Source organism: Halichoerus grypus, chromosome 11 (assembly GCF_964656455.1).
Source record: "Halichoerus grypus chromosome 11, mHalGry1.hap1.1, whole genome shotgun sequence".
NCBI classification, from domain to species: domain Eukaryota; kingdom Metazoa; phylum Chordata; class Mammalia; order Carnivora; family Phocidae; genus Halichoerus; species Halichoerus grypus.
Window position 1 is genome coordinate 97,670,376 of NC_135722.1, and position 26,174 is coordinate 97,696,549.

Genomic DNA, 26,174 nt, shown 5'->3' on the forward strand with positions numbered 1-26,174 from the left:
CCGTGGGGCAGAAGGTGGGGTGCGGGTGTCAGAGCTGGTTTTGCCCGACGAATAGGGTTGGGATTGGAGCTGTGGCCAAGGCCCGCCGCTAGCTCGGAGTTGGGGAAGGAGATTGTCCCAGGCGCTCAGGGAACATTGCTAGGACACGTGTGTGACTCTTGGTGTTGCCCTAGTACCTCGGTGTAGGACTCTGAGCCAAACTAACGGTAGAATAGGCAGTCCCATCTCTGACTTAATAGTTTTGGAAGGGTGCCCACAACCTCCCTCAGCTCCTTTTGGTTTCCCTCGCTTGCCTGAAATCTCACATTTAGAGCTATTTCCGCCCTGCCCCCCCCCCCCCCCCCCCCGCGCGCTGGGTAATAGCATTCTTAGAGAACTGGGTAGCTTATCATCGGTTACTCACGCTTCGATATCACTTGACTCATCTGAGATTTCACTCCAGGTGTACCGAAGATGTGGGGGCATGGGAGACACGCTCTGTCTGCTTCACTCTGCTTGCACCGTGACACTTGCTTCAGAGTATGTGCGAGTATTGAGGAGGGGCTCCTATTGGGGGTCGGAAGGTCTACTTTAGGACTAGGAAGACCTCACTTTTTGATGATGGTGAGTGAAGGTCAGGGATGCCCAGCTCCGTAGATAGTGGAGAGTGGTATACGCAGGCCCAACAGGACACAGGGTCAGTCGGAGCCCCCCTAAGGGGACAGCTCTTGTTGCCACACCCTCTGATCAGCTGGGAGAAAGAGTTCCAGGGTTTGTAATGTGTGACAATGTTTTCTGCACTCTCTGTTGCTCAACTGAAAGATTAAGAGTGTGGCCAATTGCTCAGAGGTATCCAGGCATGACCCAAGGGGTGGGGCCGCCTTTTGAGATGACTTCTCAGTTCCTACTGACCTTTTGAAGGAGGAGGACACTGCAGTTTCTTGCTGAACTTGCCTTTACGCTTTACTTTCTTTTTTTTTGTTGTTGGGTTATAAGAGTTAAAAGTCTTACCCCATTGCCATTTTGAAGGAGGGTCAGATTTCTTAATTCACTCATGTGACAAACATTTTCTGTACACTCTGTTTGGGCCAGATACTGTGTTAAAGCTGAGGATAAAATGGTGACCAGAACAAGGTCCCTTCCCCCAAGAAATTTACAATTTAGCTAGAGACAGAAAGTAAAGAGAGATTTTCATATGCTGTGAGAAGCGTGCTGGGAAGGGAAGTACACACTAGCGTGGGGGCACAGGAAGCAGGCACTCGACCCCAACGGGGGTAGACGATAGAGAAGGCTTCTTGGAGGAGGTGATATCCAAGCTGATAGGGATGAGTGAGAGGTAGTGGGGTGATGAGTGGAGAGGAAGGGGGTCCCAGACAGAAGTATATACTTAGAGATTGGGGAACATGGCACTTTTGAAAAACCTTGTCAAGTGCATAAATTAGCCTTCCTGGTTTAAGATAAGAATGTCACAATGGCTAACATAGGTTAATGTTTTGTTCAGGCAGAGCCTGAGTTTGAATATAGGCTGTCCTCATGTAGCTTGCTGCTTCATAGAAAGCACTCAGAACTGGAATTATGTCCAACAGATGATTGTGATACCTTTTGTAAAAAAGAAATTCGTATGTTTGCTTTGGTTTGTATTCAGTAATGTATTCTCCGTGTTCTAAAAAGTCCACACTAAGGTTCTAAGATTTCTGGTATTCGTAACAGCTATATTTCCTGCTTCCCTTGCAGTTAGGTGGAATGTGTGACTGGGTTTTGTAAAGTTGAATTTTGTTTTATGTAAAGTTGAATTGATGGGTGCTACTTCCTGGCCTGGCCTCTAACTCTGTCTTTGCTATTCTGTGAGCCAGGTGGTAGGGGTCCAGTGGACTCCAAGGGGATGGAAGGAGCCTGGGTCCCCGAATCACCTCTTGGAGGGCAGCTATTCAGTAAAGACACCCAATCTGTGTGAGCCTGTGACTTGAGAGAGGAGTGAACTCTTGTTGTATCTAGTTACTGAGATTTGGGAAGTTTTGTTATACCAGCTAATGTTAGGTATCCCGATGAAGGTGCCAACATTGTCTCTCTCTCTCCCTCTCTCTCTTTTTTTTTTTAAGATTCTATTTATTTATTTACTTGTCAGAGAGAGAGACAGTACAAGCAGGGGGAGCAGCAGAGGGAGAGGGAGAAGCAGGCCCCCCGCTGAGCAGGGAGCCAGACGCAGGGCTTGAACCCAGGACCCTGAGACCATGACCCCAGCTGAAGGCAGGCACTCAACTGACTGAGCCACCCAGGTGTCCCAACATTGTCTCATTTAATCCTTGTTACCACTCCCATGAGATTGGCTTTGTTACCAGTGTTTTACAGACGGAGCGGTGAGGTCAGAGACTAAGTCACTTGTCGGCATCACTCAGTGGGTGAGTGGCAGAGCTAAGATTACAGCCCAGATCCCTGACTCCAGAACTCATGCTTTCACTACCATATAAACAATGCCCTTTCCCATCTTGGAAGAGCTCTTGGAAAAGACAAATGTGTAGTGAATTGGGCAGGGGGTGGGGCAGGGGGAGGAAGAACAGCTCAGGGCTGAGTGTTGGGGGTGGAGGGAATATGGTGAACCCCAGGGAAACTGTGGGCGGAGCTGGGTAGACAGCTTTGTCCCCATGGCCACACTGGGAAATTTTTAGGGCAAATTTTGAGCTCTGGATGGTTGCATTGTCTCATTTTCACTTTACTTCATCTTAGTCCTCAGGATGATGCTTCTAAACAGGCACCGCCCCCCGGGGGGGTTAGGGTGGACTTCTGGGAGGGTAGGAAGTCCATGCTCAATTGTGGTAACAGGCACACTTGTAGTTTCTGTCCCTGAACTGGTGATTGGGGAAGTTCCAAGCCTTGTGATCACTGTGTCAGAGCTACACATAACAGGGAAAGAGTCCTAGACGGAACTGACCCCAAGAAGGAGACAGAGAGAAGGAGACTGCCTGAGGACACTTGGCAGTCATTGGATCAAGGAGAACCATAGATGGAAGGTGAGGGGGCCACCAGAGGCCAGCCCCAACTCCAGGGGGAGCCTTCTGGCTGCTGTCTATAGAACCTAATTAATGTCCATCTCCCTTCATTGTCGGCCTGACTCCCTCCTGGCTGAACATAAAAGAGCTCAGAAGGGACGGAACCCCCTTCTCTGAATGCCCCTCTCTCATAGGTTTAGATGGTGACGCAGTCGGGAAGAGGGAGTTGTTTGAATTTCAACTGGGTGGGCGATAGGCATCCCCGAAGGGTTTGGGACAGGCGAGCAAAATGGCAGGTTTGCGTTTTATTTTTTTTTTTTTAAGATTTTATTTATTTATTTGACAGAAAGACACAGCTAGAGAGGGAACACAAGCAGGGGGAATGGGAGAGGGAGAAGCAGGCCTCCCGCCGAGCAGGGAGCCCGATGATGCGGGGCTCAATCCCAGGACCCTGGGATCATGACCTGAACCGAAGGCAGACGCCCAACGACTGAGCCACCCAGGCACCCCCAGGTTTGCGTTTTAAATAGAAGAGGAAACTCAGGGCATGGAGGTGACTAGCTGAGGCGAGATTTGCTAGTTAATGGCAGAATCCAAACCCTGGCCTCTAGATTGAAGTTCAACTCTCTTTGCTGGACCTTCCACAGCCGCGAAGCTTGTGGAACTATGAAGACTATGGGAGGGTGTCTTGCCTATCAGCCTAGAGGAAAGAGGAAAAAAAAGAACCTCCCCAGCTAATTCCCTTGAATCAGCGAAGTTGGAGCAGTGTGGATGTCCAGGGCTTGGCGCAAGACGAGGGACATGCACTTATTTTATTTTGACATGACTAAGGGGGTCCACCCAGGACAGAGGGAGGCTCCCACCTAAAGACAAATCTTAATTATTACTTCGTGTTGTAAAAACTGCTTGTCATCTCTTGCATTACAGGTAGCTTCAAGTATTAATTTTACTTTTTTTTCTCCAAGTTTTTCTTTAAGTTCCAGTTAGTTAGCATACGGTGTAATATTAGTTTCAGGTGTAGGATTCAGTGATTCATCACTTCCATACAACACCCGGTGCACCTCGCCACAAGTGCCCTCCTGCACGCATCCCCCTACCCACTGCCTCTCCGGCAAACCTCAGTTTGTAGTTTCGAGTATTGAAAAGTTGAGCTCTGTGGGCAGCCAGTGCTGGCTGGGAAGACCTACGCCAGGGGCTCAAAGTCCCAGTTGTCAGTTGTCATCTGTGACTGGGTTTCAGGTCTCAGATTTCTTAGCTGTGAAATGAGGATGACACCCCTTCATCGAGTTGCCGGTAGGAATAATGTAAGCAAGCGTTTGTGAAGTACCCTCAGCTAGGCGCTGTGGGGTATAAAAATTAGTCACTGTCCTTATTGGGTGCATGGACTTTCAGGGGGTTTAAACCTGTAATAAATAACTCTGATAGAATATCAGAAGGACCCGCTCAAATAGAAAGTGTTCCGTCAACTCCAAGGTGTAATACACATGCAGGATATCGCTACCCTTGTTATTTATTTATTTTTTTGGATCGGGTCTCCTGTTCGTTCACTGCCAGGCCAAGCATACGTGGATCAGCTCACAACCACAAACCTGCTCCCCCTGTCCCTTACAGGTCGAGATTCCGATGCCCCATGGAATCCTGGACTCCTTGTGTGGAGGTCAATTCATCCGTCCTCCTGCTTCTGTCCCAGGAAACAAGGCCTTTCCCCTTTCACAGAATTCACAACAAGTACAAGAAACAGTTACTGGAGGTCAGTTGGGGATGCTGAGTGTGCACGTGAGTCCGGCGGCCGGCTGTGTGGGAGGGGGTCACGGAAGAGGGAAGCTCCATTCCTAGGGTGGCGTTGAAGTTCTTCTAATTTATGAGAAAATGAAAGTCAGAGAGGAAGAGCTCATTTTGACAATGGCAGATTCATACCTCACCCTCAGATTCATTCTGGGGCTATGACCTTTGAGGACATAAGAACAAGTGAGCTCATGCTCTTTACAACTTCTTCCAAACTATTGTTCATAAGCCGACAGTGGGCGACTGATGTCGTGAGGTCCTGCTGGTCTCTCAGGTGTCCAGCAGCCAGCATCCTCCCTGCCTTCCCTACCTGACCCTTTCCTCCTGCCCTGGCCCCAGCTCCCAGGACGCTGAAGGAACCCACTTGGAAAATTTTCAGGACCCATGAGGGGAAAAGTGGCATTTCTTCTGCAGCTTTTTTAGAGTTCTTGTGTATGGCGCAGTTATTTCTTTTACACTTCGTAGAACTTTGGTGAATCAATTTTTAACACATAAGAATCCTTTGATTAAGTAACAGATGTTCAGAAATAGATGCCATTTTTATCGACACTTTGATGCACAGTATGAAGTTCCAAATGGGTGACTCACCTTTAACGTTGCAAATTCATAGAAATTCTAAGCCTAATTTTAGAAAGCTGAGGTAAACAAATGCTCTGAGGTTCATGACAGTCTTAACAGTGCTCACTACTTGTGTCCACATTTATAAGTTGACAGAAGGGTTTCCATGCAAGTACTGGATGCTTGCCTACCCACTGGTCCCAGGAGATGCTCCCTGTCCAAACGCCTAATGAGATACTTCTTCTGGCTCTCAATCCAGTAGTCTCTTTCTGTTACACCGTGTTCTTGAGCTCAGGACTTCATTCTTTCCCCTTCTTCTCCCCGGGCCAACTCTGGTCACCGCATATTAAAGCCTAAGTCAAGGGCGCCTGGGTGGCTCAGTCGGTTAAGTCTGCCTTCGGCCCGGGTCGTGATCCCAGGTACCTGGGATCAAGCCCTACATTGGGCTCCCTGCTCGGCGGGGGGCCTGCTTCTCCCCCTCCCTCTGCCTGTTCCTCCCCCTGCTTGTGATTTCTCTCTCTGTCAAATAAATAAATAAAATCTTCTGGGGCGCCTGGGTGGCTCAGTTGGTTAAGTGGCTGCCTTCAGCTCAGGTCATGATCCCAGCGTCCTGGGATCGAGCCCTGCATAGGACTCCTTCCTCAGCGGGGAGCCTGCTTCTCCCTCTCCCTCTGCCTGCTGCTCTGCCTACTTGTGTTCTCTCTCTCTCTCTGTCAAGTAAATAAATAAAATTAAAAAAAAAAAACCAACTTTAAAGCCTAAGTCAGTAACTCAGCTCCGCTGATGTCCCACTTGGATGAGACAGAGTCCATAATTGCCGCATCTTCCTCACGTCCCTTCTCCCTCTTGGGTCAGTAGCTCAAATCTGCTAACATCCACTGAGTACTTGCTATGTATCAGCCACTGTGCTAAGCACCGAGATACAAAGACGGAAAAGATACTGTGTTTGCCTTGGAAGATGTTTAGCTGGAATGGAAGGAGGAAAGGAAATCTGGCATTCATGACTGTGCTGGGTAGTACGCTGCTAGTCTTTCCCATTTGACAGAGGAGGAAACTGAGTCTCAGGTTATCTGATTTTTCCCAAGGTTACTCAGCAAACGGTGTGGCCCGGGTCTGACTCTGCTGCGCATGTTCCTCCCCCCAACCCCCACCAGCCACAGACAGAAGGAAGCAGGTGGGACAAGTCCAGCTATACAGGCCCATTGGAGGGCTTCCAGGCAAAGAGCTAGGGTGGAGGATGCTGGCAGGAGTCTGGGTGCAGCTGAGGCCCCTGTGGGAGACCTGGAACCCGAAGCAGCCAGGGCGGGGTCCGTGATGATTCTGCGGTGCCTCTTGGCTCCCTGGGTAGGCAAATGAATAGGAATGGTGAGAAAGGCCCCGATGGGGTCTGTGTTTGGCCCTGAGACCTATGGAAGAGGGGGCAGGGCTGACGGCTTCCAAAGCAAAGCCCTTTCTCATCCAGCTCCCAGCTCCATTTCCCCCGGAGAAAGGCCCTCTGAGAATGTTTATTCATTGCGCAAACAGTTAGTGACTGCCTACTATGCACCAGGCTTCATTTTAGGCAAAGTAGCCGAAACTCCTGCCGCACAGAGGGTTCATGCTGCTGGGAGGAGACATGTGGATAAGTAATAAGTTAGATACATCATATAGTCTGTTAGATGGTGATAAATGCTACGGGGAAAAATTAAGTAAGGAAGGGGTAGACGGAATGGGGTAATGTGTTGCAATTTATTTTTTATTTAAAGATTTATTTATTTATTTGACACAGAGAGAGAGAGAGAGAGAGCACAAGCAGGGGGAGTGGGAGAGGAAGAAGCAGCCTCCCCACTGAGCAGGGAGCCCAACGTGGGGCTCGATCCCAGGACCCTGGGATCATGACCTGAGCCGAGGCAGACACTTAACCAATTGAGCCACCCAGGAGTTGCAGTTAAATAGGGGGGTCAGGGAAGGCCTCATCTGGTAGGTTTGGCAATTTGAACAAGGACCCGAAGGAGGTGGGGAATGAGCCATGTGGATATGCAGATGAAGAGCATTCTGGGCAGAGGGACAGCAAGTGCAAAGGCCCTGGGGTAGGAGTGTACCTGCCATGTTTGGGATTGGCAAGGCCAGTGTGGGGCTAGAGGCTGGTGAGTGAGGCTCACCTGGCTATAGACTGGCTCTTCTAGGGGGATCATGGCCAGTGGCCAACAGGCAGACAAAGGACTTGAGAACTTTCAGCCTCTTCCACTTCCCCTCGAGAATATTCACTGGGGAGGGGGAGGGGGGCATGACCATGAGGCTCCTTTTCCTGTAGTCTGTGGCCCTGACTCTAGCATCTGAGTAAAATACACTCCCCCGACCCACTCACGCTCCAGCCTTTTGTCCTCCCCTCCCATCTCTTCTCCTTCTTCTTGATTCCCCCCTTTCTTTTTTCTTCTCCCTCCCCCAAATCTGAAGGGTCTGGTCATGGAGAAGGTTGGTGCAGGAGGGATGGGGTCCATCATTAGGAGGCAGGTCGAGCTTGGGAGGCCACTATTTCTGGGGGCTGCTGTAACAAATGACCACACATTTGGTGGCTTATAACAATAGCAATCTGTGCTCTCGCAGGTCTGTGGGCCAGAAGTCTGAAATCACTTTCCCTAGGTTGAAATCAAGGTGCTGGCAGGGCCTTGCTCCCTCTCGAGGCTCTAGGAGAGAATCCTTTCTTTTCTCTTCCAGCTCTTGGTGGCGGCCAGATTCCTTGGCTTGTGGCCTCATCTCCCTTTGCCTATATTTTACAACAAAAATTTCTTAAGAACCTAAATGTGGTGGCATTTAGGACTCTCCCTGATAATCCAGGATACTTTTCTCACCTTTATTCAATCACATCTGCAAAGACCCTGTTTGCACAGAAGGTAACATTCACAGGTTCCTGCGGTTTGGACCTGGATATCTTCTGGGGAGCCATTGGTCATCCTACCACAGAGGGTGAGCAATTTCATTCAATCATTCCTTTACTCAACATATGATTATTGAGCTTTTTACTCAGTACCACTGCGGGATGTGGGGAATGTACCGTGAGCAAAACAGAGCCCTCCTAGAGTTTATGGATTAGAAGGGGAGACTGATGTTAATCCAGTCATCACCTAAATAAAATGCAAAACTGCCACCATGGTAAGTGCTAGGAGGGTCTGTAATTGGGACTTGACCTGGTGAGGAAGGCCCAAGAAAACTTCCATGAGGAGGTGCTGCTTGCGCTGGAATCTGAGGGGCAAGTTGGGGGAACTGGTAAAGAGGGGAGGGTTCTAGAGTATTGTAGCAGAGGGGATAGATGGCAGAACCGGGTGTGACCAGCACTGGTGGGTTGTGCCGGGCTTGGGGTGGAGCCCATGAGGAGAGGGCTCTGGGCTGTGGGGGGTCCATATTATGTGCCATCTCCCCACCTTTTACCCCAATCCCAGCCCGTGGCCATTGCTCAGCATCCAGGCGCCCTTCTCACTGCTTCCCTCGCAGGCCCCATCCTTCCATTTCCTGCCCAGTGTGGCATGTAGTTTAGCAAGGAAACCCCCTGAGCTCAGTGTTGGGGCAGACCTCTAAGCTCTGGCCAAGCCTACTGTGTGGCTGACATTGTGTCAGAAGTGACGGGGAATAGGATGAGAAAATGACATTATTTTCTGATCCTTGGGGCAAGAGACTGTATGGTAGAGAGGACGAGCCCACTAGGGCTTAAGTGCTGAATACTCTGTGGACCTGGGTTGAATCTCATGTCTGCCACTTATAGGCTATGTGATCTTGGGAGAATGACCCTCTCTGCCTCCGTCCCTTTCAGGAGCACCTAACTCAAATCAAGAAACATTTCATGTGGCTCTGTGCTAGGTGGTAGGCCAAGTGCTCCCAACCCTCAGAGACCTGTCTGCCTGGAAGCCGGCCACTGAGGTTTCTGGTTTCCCCTCCTGGGACTCCAGCTCCAGTTCCGCTGTCTGTAGAGCTTGATCCGAATGGGTTTCAGGCACATGCCACCAAGGGGTTCTTCCATGGGGCTCCACACCAGGCACAGAGCTCCGGACGATGGCAGTTAGAGGAGATGCGTGTCCTGGGAGTGTGGACACATTTGGCCTTCTGTCTGCCTCCTCTACCCTCCTGCAGAATAACCAACACTGTCTACGGAGAGCCTTCCCTGATAAACACTAGGCATTCTCGTCTTCCTGAATGACCCCCAACTCTGCGTACTGTTTTAACCAACAATTTGTACCCACATCTTTAGCAGCCACTATTAGCTGCTGCCTCTACTTGATTTTTGCTAATGGCAGTGACCCTGGTCTCGTCCATCAAACCAACCGTGTGGAAAAGCCTAAGGTGGGGTCAGACAACTTGCCAACTCACTGCACCATGTTTGGCAAATCACTTTCCATCTCTAAGTCTCAATTCCTATGGTAAAGTGAGGATATAAATTCCTGTCTTCCATCCTTCAAGGGCTTCTGTAAAAATTGGATGAGATTCTGCCCCCATGTCCTGGGGCACCTGGATGGCTCAGGTGGTTAACCATCTTTGGCTCAGGTCATGATCTTAGGGTCCTGGGATCGAGCCCCACGTGGGGCTCCCTACTCAGTGGGGAGCCTGCTTCTCCTTCTCCCTCTGCCCCTCCCCCGCTCGTGCTCTCTCTCTCTCTCTCTCACCCCCCTCAAATAAATAAATAAAATCTTTAAAAAAAAGATTCTGCCCCTAAGTCCTGTTTTTACCCCATTGTGGTGCCCAATTTGAGACCTAGGGGTGGGGGTGAGGAGAAGTAAAATCTTGAGCATTGAGTGGTTGAACTCTCCCAAACCGGCCGAGTCTGCCATTGAGTGATGTCCTCCTCCAGGAGCTGTCGTGGCGGCGGGTGGGTTAACCGCCCAGAAGTCTTGTTTGGTTTCTTTTCCAACCATAGTGGCCTTTATGTGTTCAACTCCCTCCCTGCTCTCTCGCCTTTTAACATCTGGGTGGGGGATTTTGTTCAGGGTGTGAAACAGGCTTCTAGATCTCTCAGGTCTTCATAGGGTGTGAGGTGTTGTTTTTGTCCTTTGGCAGGGAGGGAACTTTCCGTGTGAGCAGCGGTGTTGGACTATGACCCCTCATGACCTGGGGCTTAGCTCTCATGGTCAGGATCTTGCCATCTGTTCTCCAGAGCTCAGGCAACCGTGAGAGATCTTGGGACTGGATTTTAGGGTGGGTGGGCTCTGGGGCAAGCTGACATGAACGCCCAGTTACTTAAATAACCAGGTCCAGCAGGGAAGAAAGGATAGGTCTGGGTATTAAAGAGGGCACATTCTGCATGGAGCACTGGGCGTTATGCACAAACAATGAATCATGGAATGCTACATCAAAAACTAATGATGTAATGTATGGTGATTAACATAACATAATAAAATAAAAAAAAAATCCAAAAAAAATAAAGAGAGAGAGAGAGAGAGGATAGGTCACCTCAGAGAGAGGCTGAGTGATGTGTGAAGGAGAGGATTCAGACCAGGACTCACCTAGCAGCCCAGAACCTGGGTGGGCAAAGAATGTATGGAAATTCACTCCAGTTTTTAGGGTATGGTGTGCAAAGCATACACAGGAATACAACAGGGTTCCCAAGTAGAGAAACTCTCTGTGTCTCTGTTTCTTTATCTGTGAAGTGGGTAGAATAGTATTCATTGCATACGGGTATTGCAGGGATGAAGTGAAATAGGATACGCAAAAGATGTCCAGCAAAGTGCATGGTACATAATAAGTGTCCAAAAAATGTTAGATATGGGAAGATCCAGCTTAGGTCGTGGTGGAATAGCTTGTGTGGGAGTAACCCTCTGGCTGATAACAATGATTAGACACTGAAGAAAATGTGAGAAATCCCAACCAGGAGAAGAGGTGAATCTCCCATGGAGAAGATTTCCAAATCATTTATGTAACACTTCACCCTCGCTGAAGGGTGAGCATCCCTCCCCACCCCGTAAGTGTGGGCTGCACCTAATGACCTCCTTCCAAAAGGGACAGTCTGGAAAGGGCGAGAAGGAATAACTTCGCAGAGGAGAAACCCGGCAAACAGTGCCTCGGCCAGGTGAAAAAAGTCACTATCAACAGCAGTGAGTCATCCTGGTAATACCTACTCTTGATTTGAGTGATGACATTAGCACTTAACCTCTGTGGTCTTCCTCCCTCCCCCCCTCCAAAACCTATAATCCCAGCATAGCCGTGAGGAAAACATCAAATAAATTCCAATGGGGGGGCGGTGCTCCTGGCTGAGAACAGATGCGTAGGACTGCTGGTTTGGGTCCCTGCCCGTGCGAGGCTGTATGATGGGCTGTGTGGTTGTGTGGGTTCTCTGGTCAGGCTTCCTAGCCAGGTGGTTTTGGGCCCCATACTCAGCAGCAGCGGGGGCTGCGAATGAGCTGCCCTGTCCCGGCCACGGGGCAGAATGGACCCAAGACCTGGACGGCTTGTTGCTTAGCAAGCCAAATAGGAAGACTGTGCACTGAGTTCCCTGGCCAGATGGGGCCACTGGTTTTGCTCTGCGGATGGAGAGAGCCCCTGGCCAGTTCTCCACCCCAGTGCCACTGTGATTGGGCTGTAGGGCAGACTGCTGAGATGCCCAGGAGCTCTGACTGGGTTTCTTGCAGGCTGTCTTCGGCAGTGGGCAGAACTGTGGGTCAGCTTTCCTGACAGGTGCAGTGGCAGACCCGGTTCCAGGGCCCACAAGGCTCTCCGAGGTTCCAAATCAGGCAGCCCCGTACCCGGCCAAGTCTCCCGGTCACACTGTGCCACTGTCTTTCTTGGCTCTGCAAATGAGTGGGGCTGCCGGTGGGCACTGCTAGCAGGAGCTATTTAAAAAAAATACACATGGTTTTGGGCGCCTGGGTGGCTCAGTTGGTTGGGCGACTGCCTTCGGCTCAGGTCATGATCCTGGAGTCCCGGGATCGAGTCCCGTATCGGGCTCCTTGCTCTGCGAGGAGTCTGCTTCTCCCTCTGACCCTCCCCCCCCCATGCTCTCTCTCTCTCAAATAAATAAATAAAATCTTTAAAAAAAAAATACACATGGTTTTATTTGTACCATATATATAATTTGTATTTGGCTTTTTAGTTCATATTATATCCCGTGTGTATATATATATATATATATGATACCGGTTTGTATATGATTATATGTATTTGTGTATATGTATACATCCACGCGTATGTGAGATGCATATGATACATTGTACATAATTGTACGGATGTATGATACATATGTATATCCTACATGATATGATATATATGTATTTTCCATATTATCAAATGATAGCTAACATTAATAGCTAACACTAAGTGTTGAGCATTGTGTTAATGTTTTTTTCACTAATTATCCTGCTTAATTTCTCAGCAAAACTATGATGTGAAAACTATCATTATCCTCGCTTTATGGGCAGGAAGTGGAGGCATAGAATGGTTAAAAAACTTTTCTGGGAATTGGTGTATCATTTTCATGTGTAAAGTTTTCCTCCTTTTAAGATCATTTCCTTAGAGGAAATTTCGAGAACTGGAATGATTAGCGCGGAAACATACTAAGGGTCTTTGCTGTGCCTTAAGGCAAGAGTTTGGCATCCTGACCAGGCTCTCTCACCCCCCGGCTCACTCAGCAGGTTTGAGTTTTGCTGAAGACTAGCTTTAGTTGGGACAGCGGCTGAGGGTTATGACCATGTCCCTTCCGTGGCCAACCCCAGAGAGGGGACAACTGGGTCTCGGTGGGCCACTCCCCAACTTGAGGATGCATAGCAAATTACCTTTAGTTTCTCTTCTATCTCATAGTGGAGCCATTCCCCGCCTCACCCAGCGCTTGGAGGACCCCTTGCAGAAAGGTGTCTCCCCCAGTTCATCTTTGTGCCCCCAAAGCTGGACCAGAACCTGGTACATATTGGTACCCAATAAATAGTTGTTGAATAAATAAAAGGAGCATCTATGATGCAGGAGGTGTTGCTCTAAGTTTGTTCACGTACATGATCAGATTTCATAGTCGTAGCAATCCCCAGAGATAATGGCTTCATTGTGTCTGCCTCATACGTGAGTAAATTGAGACTCAAAGAGGGAAGACACTTGCCTGAAGTCATGCGCCTAATTAAGTTGCAAAGTCAAGATCTGGCTCCAGATACAATATTTCTTTCCATTATCATTGGAATGTAATGTGTTAGTCATGCCATTTTATTTTTTAATTTTCATTTTATGTTTTTAGAGAGGGGAGAGAGAGAGACAGGAGATGGGAGGGGCAGAGGGAGAGAGAGAAAGAGAATCTTAAGCAGGCTCCATGCCCAGCGCAGAGCTCCACGCGGGGACCCAATCTCAGGATCCTGAGATCATGACCTGAGCCAAAACCAAGAGTTGGACGTTGAACTGACTGAGCCACCCAGGCGCCCCGAGGCATACCATTTTAAAAACAGTGAATGGTGCTGTCTGTGCTGGGGTTGAAGGCAGACATTGAGCCTCGAAGGAGGGGACTGTGGGTGACACACTCAGGAAGGCAGATGGGGCCGCCTCCCCCTTTCCCACTCCCTCATTGTGGTTGTCACTATCACTGAATCTAGCTCTGTCTTTGTGTCTGTAGATGCCAGTGAGCTGCAAAGAGAATTACCACCCTCACATTACAGGATTTCTCAGAGTGGGCCGCAGACCACTAGCATCGGGATCCTCTGCTGCATGTATAAAAATGCAGATTCCTGGGTATCCCCAGAGCTATTCAATTGGACTTTCAGGGTCAACCCAGTCGAACCCTCATTTTAGCAATTTTACAGGCTGATTCTCATAAGCACACTCTCATGTGTGAGAGTGGCTGGAGCCCTTGGTGGGAGCCTCAGGCCCAGCAGGAGGGGTTGTGATCAGGGACACACGTTCTCTGTTCATATTCAGGTCACCCAGGTGCACTCGGGCCGTCCAGCGTGGTGAGAGAGGGCCCCGGGCCTGTCACGGGTGATGGTGCCCCATCTCGGACACACAGAGCCACCGTGCGGGGCTACGACCAGATCAACAGTTCCGTCTCCACTGACGTTTGGTGGAAGCAAGCTGTCGTGCTGCTCACCCATAAGACTGTCACTGGACAGCACACCGGAGAAGTGTTGCCTTGAAGCATTAAGTCTGTTTCCTTTCTTTTTTCTTCACGTTCATGGGAATGTTCTTTGATCTGCATGTGGCTTCTGGGGGCAGAGATTTCAAGGGCAGAAGAGGAGGGTGAAGTGGGGAGTCGGGGTGGGGATGGGAGATGCACTTTACATCTCACCCAGAGAGGAACTAGGTGGGGCCCCATGTTTTATCAAGAAACCACTGGAGAAAAATGTCAACTGTGGTTGTTTGGGCGGAAAAGACTCCATGGTGTCAATGCATCCATTTTTTCCTCCAACTTTCCTCTATCCTCCGATTTTTTTCAACAAACATGGAACGATCACACCTCCCATTATGTTGTCGTGTGGTAGACAGTCTTCTAAACGCTTCATCGACCTCATCTCATCCCCTCAACTGCCCTGTGATGGAAGTCCTCTTCTGACCCCCTTTACAGAGTAAACTGAGGCACAGCCTTGCTCAGTAATTTGCCCATGGCTACACAGCTAGTAAGTGGCAGAGGTAGGACCAGCCCGGGCAGTTTGACTGCATATTATTCCCCTAATGTCCAAAAATGAGGATTAAAACATACTTTGACACAATTATTCAAATAGCACCCAGGTGCTGTCCATTTCCAGTAAAGCGCTAACACCGACAGTTACCACGCACTCACTTGGGAGCCGACCAATTTATCTCCATTACTCACTTAATTTTTATGACTACACCGTCCAGGGTGGTAGCTACCCCCCACCTGAGCCTACTGAGCACCTGAAGTCTGGCTAGTCTGAACTGAGACGTGCTGTACGTACGAAATACACGCGGGATTTCCCAGACTTAGTATTACAAGAGAAGAATATAAAATATCCCCTTCACTTTTTTTTTTTTTTGACTTGATTACCCATTGCAGCACAAAGCTTTGGGATACGTTGGGTTAAATAAAAGATACTAAGGTCAATTTCCTCCGTCTCACCTCCTCACTTTTCAGCGGAAGAAACCGGAAGGTGGGTGTTAGGTAGCCTGCCGGGCTGGTGCTGCTGGGAGGCGGCAGGGGCAGGACGGACACCTGGGCCTCAGGCCCCACGTCACACCGCTCTCCTTCCCGCCCTCCGATCTCGAGTCCGCACCGGTCAGACCAGCACGTGTGCATGAAACAAGTCATGCACAAGGCGCTCCGTGCCGATTCCCTGGGTCGCAGGCACTGCTGGGCACGTAGGATGTGGGAAGCGTGGTGTAAGGTAACAACTACCCTTGCTGGGCCCCGCTCGAAGTGACAGCAATGATGGCGGTCACACGGGCTGAGTGCTCACCACTAGCCAGGCGCCGTGCTAGGCAGCTGCTAGGCATCACCTCATTTAACCCTCACACCCGCGCACAAGACTGTGGTGAGTAGCCCTGATTACCCACGAGGGGACTGAGGCTTGGCGAGGTTAAATCTGCCCAGGGTTACATGCGTGGTACGGCTGGGACGCCACCTCGACTTTGCCCAAACTGAGAGCTCATGCCCTGAGACCTGCCTTGCCACTAACCCTAGACTTGGTGGCAAAGTCACTATACACGCTCAGGGTGCAGAAAGTGACAGGTGACCTGGCCCAGTGCCAGAACCTAGGAGAGAGGCGCCCCCGTGGACGAGCGCTGGTAAGCGAAGCAAACGAGAGGATCTTCTGAGGGCTAAACAAGAAAATCAGCACATCTCAGGTCAAATCAAGAGACTGCTGGCTTCAGGCTGCGGGAGGGTCAATGTGCCAACAGGAGGAAGAACTTGTCGGTGAGGAAGGAGGTCGGCAGCGTGGGATCCAGGTCTCCCTGGGACTGAGAAGCAGAGCGTGAAGGTAGTGTATATTCAGTACTAGAATCTTTCGAGAAGGGTCTGGCTTGATCAGTCCTGGGACGAGGGACACACTTTTAAAGGCTGAAGAGCCTGTTATGTCCATTGCCCTGTGGGGATTCCCTTTACATTGAATGAGCAGTTGGTTTTCTGAGGGTTTGCTTCTGGGGAGAGAATTCATTTCTATGCCGATGAGAAAATTCCAGACTGTGTGACCCCTGGGTTTCTCTGTGGTAAATTAATGAGCACAGCTCTGGAGAATAAAGTGGTCTCACCTGGTGGTGTTTGGCCTCCCTCCTGGGTTCTTTCCCTTTGGCTTTGTCGCTGTGGCTCCTGGACTATCTCCAGGTCTGGATCTTTCTAGAAGGGCTGCTTCTGGTATCTGCCCCTGGGTGCCACCCCAGCAGCCCTGGGCAGGTGGTGCTGATGTGAATCATTTCTTCAGGACCTCATCATCTCGGAGAATTCACACAATCTCATTTCTAGGTTCTACAAGCTGAGGAACAGACTGAGGTTAAACCATCAAGATAATGTCATGCTGGGCAGCTAGCGCCTTTCCTTGATGACATGCTCTATGTAAGAGTTCTCAACCTCCACACTAGTGACCTTTTGATCCGGATAATTCTTGGTTGTGGGGCCTATCCCATGAACTGTAGAATGCTGAGCAGCACCCTGGCATCTTCCCACTAGACGCCAGTGTCCCCACACCCCCCCAAAGCTTGTGACAACCAAAAATGTCTCCAGACATTGCCAAATGTGCCCTGGGTAAGAACCACTGCTCTATGTAGTCGGGGTTTCTTTGAAATTTCACCAGGCCAACTGCTTTGGTGGATTCAAAGGAGTGCGGAATTTCTTGTGTCTCTGTGTCTGGATGCTGGGGTGAGCGGACAGGAGGAGCATTCACTTTTAGACTCATTCTTGTATGTCACATAGAGTCAGGGGGTTAGAGTCAGACCCGAATAAATCCTACCTCTCCCACTTATCAGCAAGTTACTTAGCCTCTCCTAGCCTTGGCTTCCTCATCTCTAATGTGGAAATAGCGGTGTGTCTCGGAGCAAAGATGGAATGTGATATTGGGAGTAAAGTGCTTGTAAATACATTAAACATGGGAATTATATCCTCAACATCAGCCATGCCTGCTTGCTCCCTGGGGCCTAGCTAAGATGAGCTTGCGCCCCAAGCCCCAGGCCTGGTGTGGTCTGGAGCCCTGGGAACTCACTCACGCCTGCCTTCAGCTCTGAGCTTCTCTTTTCAGACGTGTGTTTTCTGTTCTGCTCCATGTGTGGCAATCTCAGTTCTTTCCTTGGTTTCCACCAAAACCAGAATGGAAACAAAAGTAAAAAGTAAAAACCCCCTCGCAAAACTCATTTTTACAATCAGTTGACTGAAAACGAGGGACCACACTGTATCCCTCATCACACGCCCAGCTGAACTGGGGCATCGATATGCCCGTCCTTTAGAGTCACCTTGGTTACCTTGCTTTTGGGGTCTCTTTTGGATGCTTCACCTCAAGGGGAAAGGGCCATTTCTCTGAATCCTTTCCCCGCTCTTCCTCACTGTTCACTCTCCTCCTCCCGGTCTCCTTCTCGCTGTTGGTATCTTGGCTTACATGTCTCCTTCTTGGAGAAGTCATCCTTGATGTCATTTTAAAAAGGCATCTCCCCTTGCCCACCAGCCACTCCCTATTACTTTATTTTCTTTATAATGTTTATTACCACAGAAGGAATTAATTATTTACCAGCTAGTTGTTTATCGCCCATCTCCTTCCACTAGAATGGAAGCATCATGGGGGCAGGGCGTCCTGTCCATGCAGTGCTCTTGTCCTTGGAGTCTCTCTTCCCACAAGGTTAGCTCTGTGTATGGCATCATGTTGACCTTAGCCCTCCCCTTCCCTTCCTCAGTGTGGAGCTATCTGCCAATGTAACTTTCTGCTTGATTCCTCCTTTCTGACTCTAAGCCTTCTGTAAAGTGTGCTACATGCACAGCCTTAGGTAGGTGGCCCTTTGGGGAGCAAAGAGACTGGGGTACATTGTACAGAAAAGGAGCAGCACATAATACCCAGAGCAGTGAGCACGAGTCCCGATACCAGCAGAAGAAAGCGCAGATCCGGAGGTCATACTGGGAAATGTAAGTCCTCCTCCAGAATCCTTGAAGGTGTGGCAAGTGACCCTGGATTCCCCCCCCCCCCCCACTTCATGGCCTGGGAAGCAGAGGGTAACCCCAGACAGCTGGGTGCTTCAGGCACATTTAAGAAACTGACATACAGGTGTCATTTTCCTTTAAGAAGATACGCAGGGCCAAGACCACACAGCAGGAATACAGGAGGGGAGGTTGGAAGATGGTTGATTCTGCTCTTTTGTGGAACTGGGACCTTGGGGTCCTGGTCTCTGGTGGTTCTCAGCCTGGAGGATTGGGCAGCTGGCCCGTGCTGGGGAAGGAGGTGGTGTGAGCAGGAGAGCTTTACCTGCAGGTGTCACCAGGGGGCGCCCTAAGCCAAGTACTGGAAGTCTGAGTGAGCAAAGTGGGAGGCTGCTCTCCAGGCCACTTCCCAGGAAATGACTCACCGCGATGACTTCATCCTCTGGGTGTTCCTCACTAGGTTCAGGGGGGTGAGACCCAGGGGGACTGTATCACCTCATTATATCTGAGGTGATGGGTGCAGTTGGGGTGGTCTTGACTCATTCACTCATTCTAATGAATGCCTATATGGCACAAGGCGTTACATCTGGTCCAGCAGGACATTGCCAGCATTTCCTCAAAGACATCCCTGTCCTGTCCCCTTTGAGTTGGGCAGTGTAGCGGAGGATGGGAGTGAGGGCTGAGGACTGGCGTCTGAGCATGGAGAATGGGGGCTCTGGGGGACACAGTGGAGAATACCCCCCCGCCCCCCCCCCCCAGTTTTATCTTCTACCCTCCCTCCTCTGAAACTGGGCACCACTTATCAACTGTACCACATCTCTGGCATTTATTATAAAATACCCCACTGTCTGATAAGCTTTTTCTAAGTACATATCTTATCTCTCCAACCAGCGGGATGGTAAAACATGCTCAGTCAGGATTTATGCCTTATTCGTCATTATTATCTTAAGGCCTGCCCCCCCTCCAGCCCCTGCTTCTCCAGCTTTCAGCACGGTGACTAGAACACAGGGATGTTCACTAAAGATCTGATGATGATGATGATGATAAATCCGTGTGCCATCCGCAATGAGGTACTAGGAATGTGACCCTGCCTTGCAAGCCCTGAATGTCACAGATACTAATAAAGATGTCAAAGGTCACTGAGGAAGGTGCAGGGGCTGAATATGGATTGAGCAGAAGCAGCCATGTCTCAGGAGGCAGGTAGCAAAGAGAGGCCATCACCACCCTCATTATCATTCCTGTACCTCTCTATTTCAGATGAATGTGGATTACATTTATCATAACCATGTGGGCCCCACTGGGCAAGGACTTAACACTTAGCCCCTACTGGCTTGAAATTTCCTGGTGATATAAAGATACACGTCAGTGTTGTTCCTTGGGCATAATAATAGGTCATGATGTTCATTATTCATTCGTGCATGCATGGCTGCATTCACCCATTTGTTGAGCACCTACTATGTGCCAGAGACTCTGGTAAGTAGTGAGACGCAGTGATGAACTGAAACAGACATGGCCCCGGCCTCACTATGTATAAAATCTTAACAGACATCAAGCAGGTCATCACACAAATATGAGCGTACTATTGTGTTAAGTGCTACAGAGGAGAGGTACATGATGATGTGAAAGCTTGTCTTAGGGGAATTTAGCTGGGAGAGAAGCCCCTCCTTCCCTCCCCCCACCCCCCCCACCCCCAGAGGCAGGAAGCCAGCGTGGAAACATGTCTGAGCAAATTGAGGTGTGGCCTCTCCTGAGACCACCTACATCCACACTGACTTCTGGCCCCTCAGAGGCTAGTTGACGGACTGCGTGTATTTGAACTGGGGAGATGTCATGTCCTGAGGGGCAGCTAGAAACAAAACTCTACCGCATCATGGGTTTGACCAAATAGCAAGATACCCAGTTGGTTGTCCAGGATTCGCTGATTACCTGTTCTATCATTTTCAGTGGAAAGAGCTACTGAAAATAGGGAGATGAACATTTTAGGTAGAATGACCAACTCTCCTGGTTTACCCAGGACTTTCCCAGTTTTGGAACCAAAAGTCCCATGTGCTGGGACTCTCCTGGCTTTAGAACTGAACATCCTGCATCCTGGGAACCCCCCATGTCCCAGGAATCCCTGTTCTAGCCTCTACCCTATTCTTGCTTCTCAACTTCCTCCTCTGTAAGATGAAGTTGGACTTAGAATAGGGGATCTCAGGCCCGGATGCTAATTAAAACCGAGGAAGTGCTTTGAAAATACCAATGCCCAGAATTCACTTCCAGAGATTTGTTTTGGGGGGGAGACCTATGTATCAGTGATGCTGGTGTGGGACCAAGATTGAGAACCATTGCTGTAGATAATCCAAAGTCTTTTCTGTGCTCTGATTCTTATCTATGGTGAGTTACTTATACCTGAACACATTAATTAATTATCCCCTAGCTCCAAGCACTGGCCTGTTTGCTATCATTGTTCTTATCGATGACAGAGGGTACATTTCTCTTTTCTCTCCCCTTTTCTCTCCTTCGCTGCTCTCTTGGTCTTTCTACCTCTGACTGCCTGGGCCCCCAATTGATTCTATCCAGGCATACCCACTAGGCCTGGATTCAATCAATGGTATCCCTTTCTCTGTCCCATCTCTGTCTTGGCCTTTCCCTTCCCCAGCCTCTCTCACTCCTCACCATAGAAGCTGAAAGAGATCTCTAGGTCCAGATCTCTAGTCCAGATGGTCAATTCAGTTTTTGACAAAGATGCTAAGGTAATTCAATGGGTAAAAGAGAATCTTTTCAACAAAGGGTACTAGGACAATTGGATATCCTCAATGAAAAAAAAATGGACCTTGACCCTTACCTCACACCATACACAAACATTAACTTGAAATGGATCATAGATGTAAATGTGAAAACTAAAACTATAAAAATTCTAGAGGAAAATCAGAGAAAAATCTTTTGGGTCAGGCAAAGATTTTTAGATGAGTCATGCAAAACAGAAATCATAAAGGAAAAAATTGATATATTGGATTTAATAAAAAAAAACTACTCTTTAAAAGACACTGTCAAGAAAATGAAAAAATAAGCCACAGATTGGACAAAACACTTGAAAACATATATCCAGAGTGTGCAAACTGTATTCAGACTATATGGAAAGCTCTTACAGCTCAATAATGAAGAAACAACTTGATAAAAATAGGAAGGTGGAACAAAAAGATGTGAACACACACTTCACCAAAGAAAACATGGAAATGCCAATCAGCACATGAAAAGATGCTCAACATCATTAGATATTAGAAATTGAAACCACATTGAAATACAACTGCATGCCCACTGGAATAGCTGAATTAAAAAAGACTGACAATACCAAGTGTTGGTAAGGATGCAGAACAACCGGAATTCTCATCTATTGCTGGTGGGGCTGCAAACTGGTAAAATCATTTTAGAGAACAGTTTAATTTTTTTAAAAAGATTTTATATTTATTTATTTAGAGAGGGCACGAGTGGCGGGAGGGGCAGAAGGAGAGAGAATCTCAAGCAGACTCTGCGCTGGGTGCGTAGCCCAATGTGGGGCTTGATCCCATGACCCTGAGATCATGACCTGAGCCCAGATCAAGAGTCAGACACTTAACCAACTGAGACACCCAGGTGCCCCAGTTTAGTATTTTTTAAATAAATTTAAACATAAACTTACCATCTGACCTAGCGATTCTACTCCTATTTACTCAAGAGAAAAGAAAACATGTTCATAGAAAGATGTTCATGAATAGTCATGGCACTTTATTCATGTTAACCACTAAAAGCAACCCAAATGTCAATCAGCTAGTCAAGGGACAACTTGTGGCATATCCATACAATGGAATACCACTAGCAGTAAAGAAGGAGCAAACTATTTCCATATACCAACATGGATTGATCTCAAAAACATCATGCCCAGTGAAAGAAGCCACACACTAGGTGGTGTATATTTATGATTACATTTACACGACATTTGAGGAAAGCACAAAAAAATGAAACTGGGGTTGTCAGGGGCTGGGGTGTGGACAGGGGACTGATTGAAAAAAGCATTAGAGAGACTTGTGGGGAGATGGAAATACTGTGTATTTTGATTGCAGTCATAGCTACGCCACAGTGATATTTGTCAGAGCTCATCAAACCTCACACTCTAGAAAAGTGAAGCTTATTGTACATAAATTATAGTTCACTAAGTCTGATTTTTTAAAAAAGGGGGCACCTGGCTGGCTCAGTCAATAGAGCACGTGACTCTTGATCTCAGGGCTGTGAGTCTGAGCCCCATCCTGGGTGTAGAGTTTACTTAAAAAAATAAATAAAGATAAAAATAAATAAAAAAAGAATCAGATCATGCTACTATCTTCCCCCCCGCCCACCATTTACTTAAAAGGACACAATGGCTTTTCATTGCACGCAGAATAAAATTCAGACTGTTGCCTGTGATTTGTAGGGCCTTACGACTGCTCTTGTCCTTGCTCATTCCACTCCCACCATGATGCTCTTGTTTGTTCCTCAAACTCACTGAGCTCTTCCCTCTACCTAGAACACTGACTCCAATTTGCCTGACAGCCTCTTTCTCTGGGACCTTCCAGACTGCTCCATCCAAAGCAACTCCCTCATTCTGCCCTGATTCATTGGTTTTCTTTCCATTGATGTGTAATGATTCTGCTTACTTACTTTTACTTACTTACTGCCTGTCTTCCTTATTAGAATTTGAGCTCCAGGAGGACAGGAATCACATCTGTTTTGTTCACTAGAGTTTGATCAGATATTTTCACCAGATTTGGTCAGAATACCCAGCACCTAGCCTGGGCCTGGCACATAGGAGGCCTTCAAAATCTTTTTTTTTTTTTTTTTTTTTTAAATACAAGTGTGTTTAATTGTTACTTCAAAAGCTTCATTTTGGGTTCCAAAAATTAACTCTGGCATCAGTTCAATCCATTAGGAAGTTACTTCTTTGACTGGAAGATGTGCAATATAACCCATCAAAATGGTAGGAGATACAGCGAGAGAGAGAGAGAGAGAGAGAAAAGAGAGAGAAGAAACATAGTCAGTTATTCTCTTACTCCATACCAGATTATTAGTCTAAAGCCAATCAATGTGATTCCACCACCTTTGACTGGGATTGGGTCCAGGAGTAGACATATGACCAAATTATGGCTAATTGGACAGAGAAAAGCTGCAGGTGATGTGAAAGCTGAGTGGTTGGGCAGCCTTGGGACCTGGAAGTGTCTCACAGCTATCTGCCATGGTTCTTAAACCTGAGCACATCAGAATCAGTTGAGGAGCTCGGAAAAACAGAGGATCTTAGGTCCCACTGCCAGAGTTTCTGGTCCAGCAGGTCAGGGATAAGTCCAGACAATCTACATTTTTGTTAACAAGTTCTGAGGTGATACTCAGCATGCTGCTGTTCTGAAGAATCAAATTGGATGGCTTAAAAGCAAGCATTAGGAGTCCATGCTTTCTGTTTCCCAGAATGCTGTTGGGTCTGGCTAAGATCTTGGCCGGGAGTATTGGCTGAAGAAAGGTGTGGACTCTGAGGGTGGCATTGTTGAACTGAATCAACCATCTCCGGAGCCTGTGCTCACTGAGGACTTCCTCTGATGTAGGGTAATACATTTTATTTTTATTCCTTTTTTTTGAAAGAAAAAAAAAAAGAATAAAACACAGACACAAAGAAACCTCACAAACCCAACACTTAGCTTAATAAGCTATTCCAGGGTGAACATCCTTGCAACTACCATGCTGTTCAAGAAATAGAAGTATGGACACCTCTCAATCTCCATGCACCTAGCTTCAATCATTTAATATTTTTTCATGCTACTGAGTTTTTTTTTTCCCCAAGCTAGTGAGTTTTCTGTTACTTGCACACAAATTTACCCTAACAGAGATATCCCAGGGATAATACTGACTGCTCTAAATATTTTTGTGGAAGTGATTGATTAGAAGCAAGTCCTTAGCAAAACAAATGACATGGATTTTCTTATAAAATCTGGGTTTTTATCAAACATGTACGTTGATTAGCCAAATAAAGTCCAGACACAAGTAAGTGATTGCATAGACAAGTCTAACTAAGAGAAGTGTAGTTTGAGACACTTGAAAGAGGCCCTCAGGGAGGGGACCACCGTAGGATATGGAGCATCCAAACTGGAATCCTGGAGAAAGAGGAGCTGCTTGTTTATATTAATTCCTGTTTTCTGGTTTCTTGGAGTTGGTTATATGTTACCATTTTCACTCCATATGGTAGATTCAGTAATCCTTAGCTCATCTTTTTAATGGCATTTCCACAATGTCTTAAGTGAAAGATTTCTAGAAAGTTTTTAAACAAAGGAATTGAGTAGACGCTACCTACCTACTTCAGGTTAGACAAAGCAAAAGTATCCACCATACAACATGCTATTCAAATACAACTTATTTCCACCTGGGTGTGACCTTCATCACAAATACAGTGGTACACTGTCCTTCAAAATCTTTTGTGGAAAAGTTTCATAAAAGGTTAAATGTGGAATTATCATATACCCCAGCAATTCCGTTCCTGGGTATATACCCAACAGAACTGAAAGCATATGTCCACATAAATGCTTGTAGATAAATGTGCACAGCAGCATGATTTGTAATAGCCAAGAAGTGTCCATCAACCGACAATAACCCAACGACCATAACCCAAATGCCCATCAACTGACAAGTAGATCAACTAAGGGTGGTATAATCATACAAGGGAATATTATTCCACAATAAAAAGGAATGAAGTATTTTTAAAAGATTTTATTTTTAAGTGATCTTTACACCCAAGATGGGGCTCAAACTCGCAGCCCCGAGATCAAGAGTCCCACGCAATACCGACTGAGCCGGGAATGATGAAGCACTGATACAAGCTACAACATGAATGAATCTTGAAAACACTATGACGAATGAAAGAAGCCAGTCACAAAAGGCCACATATTGTATGTTTCCATTTATTGGAAATGTCCAGAATAGACAAATCGACTGAGACAGAAAGATTAGTGGTTGCCTATGGCTGAGAGAGGGAAGTTGGGGGAGAAATGGAGAGTACTGCTAATGAGTAGGGTGTTTCTTTTTGGGATGAGAAAAATGTTCTAAAATTGATTGTGGTAATGGTTGCATAACTGTGAATATACCAAATGGCATTTAACTGTACACTTTCAGTGGGTGAATTGTATGGAAGGGAATTCTGTCTCAATAAAGTAGTTAAGTTGTGTGTGTGTGTGTGTGTGTGTGTGTGTGAGATGAATGAATGAATTTGCTCCTTCTTACCATGTCCTGGCTCTTGGGGAAGACAAATCAGGGAAGACATGCCGCATGAGCTGGTCTCTGGGCCCATGTGTCTAGACTGAACTCTACTTTATTTTGGAAATGCACAACTGACGCAGGCCACTCATACTATCTGTGTGCAGGCCCTGTCCCCCTTGGGGATCCTATTCCCATGGAGGCCCCAGGGGTGCCGTGGGAGACCTCATAGGAATGGTGTCCTGGAGGGCCAGACAGGGTCCAGGCCCAGAAGGGGCTCCTGGCAATTTTCTCTGCAGCTCTCTGCAGCTAGAGCAAAGCACTCTCTTAGTCACCCGGCCTCTGTCACCCCACCCGGGTAATTACCCCTCCTTAGCCCCTCTGTATGTGTCATCTGCCTGTGTGGATAATTAAACTGAACTTGGGGCTGATGACTGGGGCTGTATTGCGTCACATCAACCTTGGCCCCAGTGCAGACTGGGAGAACAAGAACTTCCAGACACCTGGGGCGAGTGGAAAGCCAGGGCACCCAGCACTGGGAGGAGGGGAGTGGTGGCTGCACAGGAGGGCTCTCTGGCCTTCCTCACTCTTCACTCCTCACTCCAAAACTGGGACCCAGGGCGGATGGGGCCATGGTG

At 47.9% G+C, this 26,174-nt stretch overlaps 1 long non-coding RNA gene across 1 annotated transcript; it reads left to right on the forward strand.

Annotated features, from left to right (window-relative positions):
* Positions 1-2,926: 2,926 nt before the first annotated feature.
* Positions 2,927-14,441, forward strand: LOC144379550 (uncharacterized). The gene is made up of 3 exons (XR_013442708.1): positions 2,927-2,987; positions 4,578-4,716; positions 14,160-14,441. It is a non-coding gene; the product is annotated as an uncharacterized LOC144379550 (long non-coding RNA).
* The last annotated feature ends 11,733 nt before the right edge of the window (positions 14,442-26,174 follow it).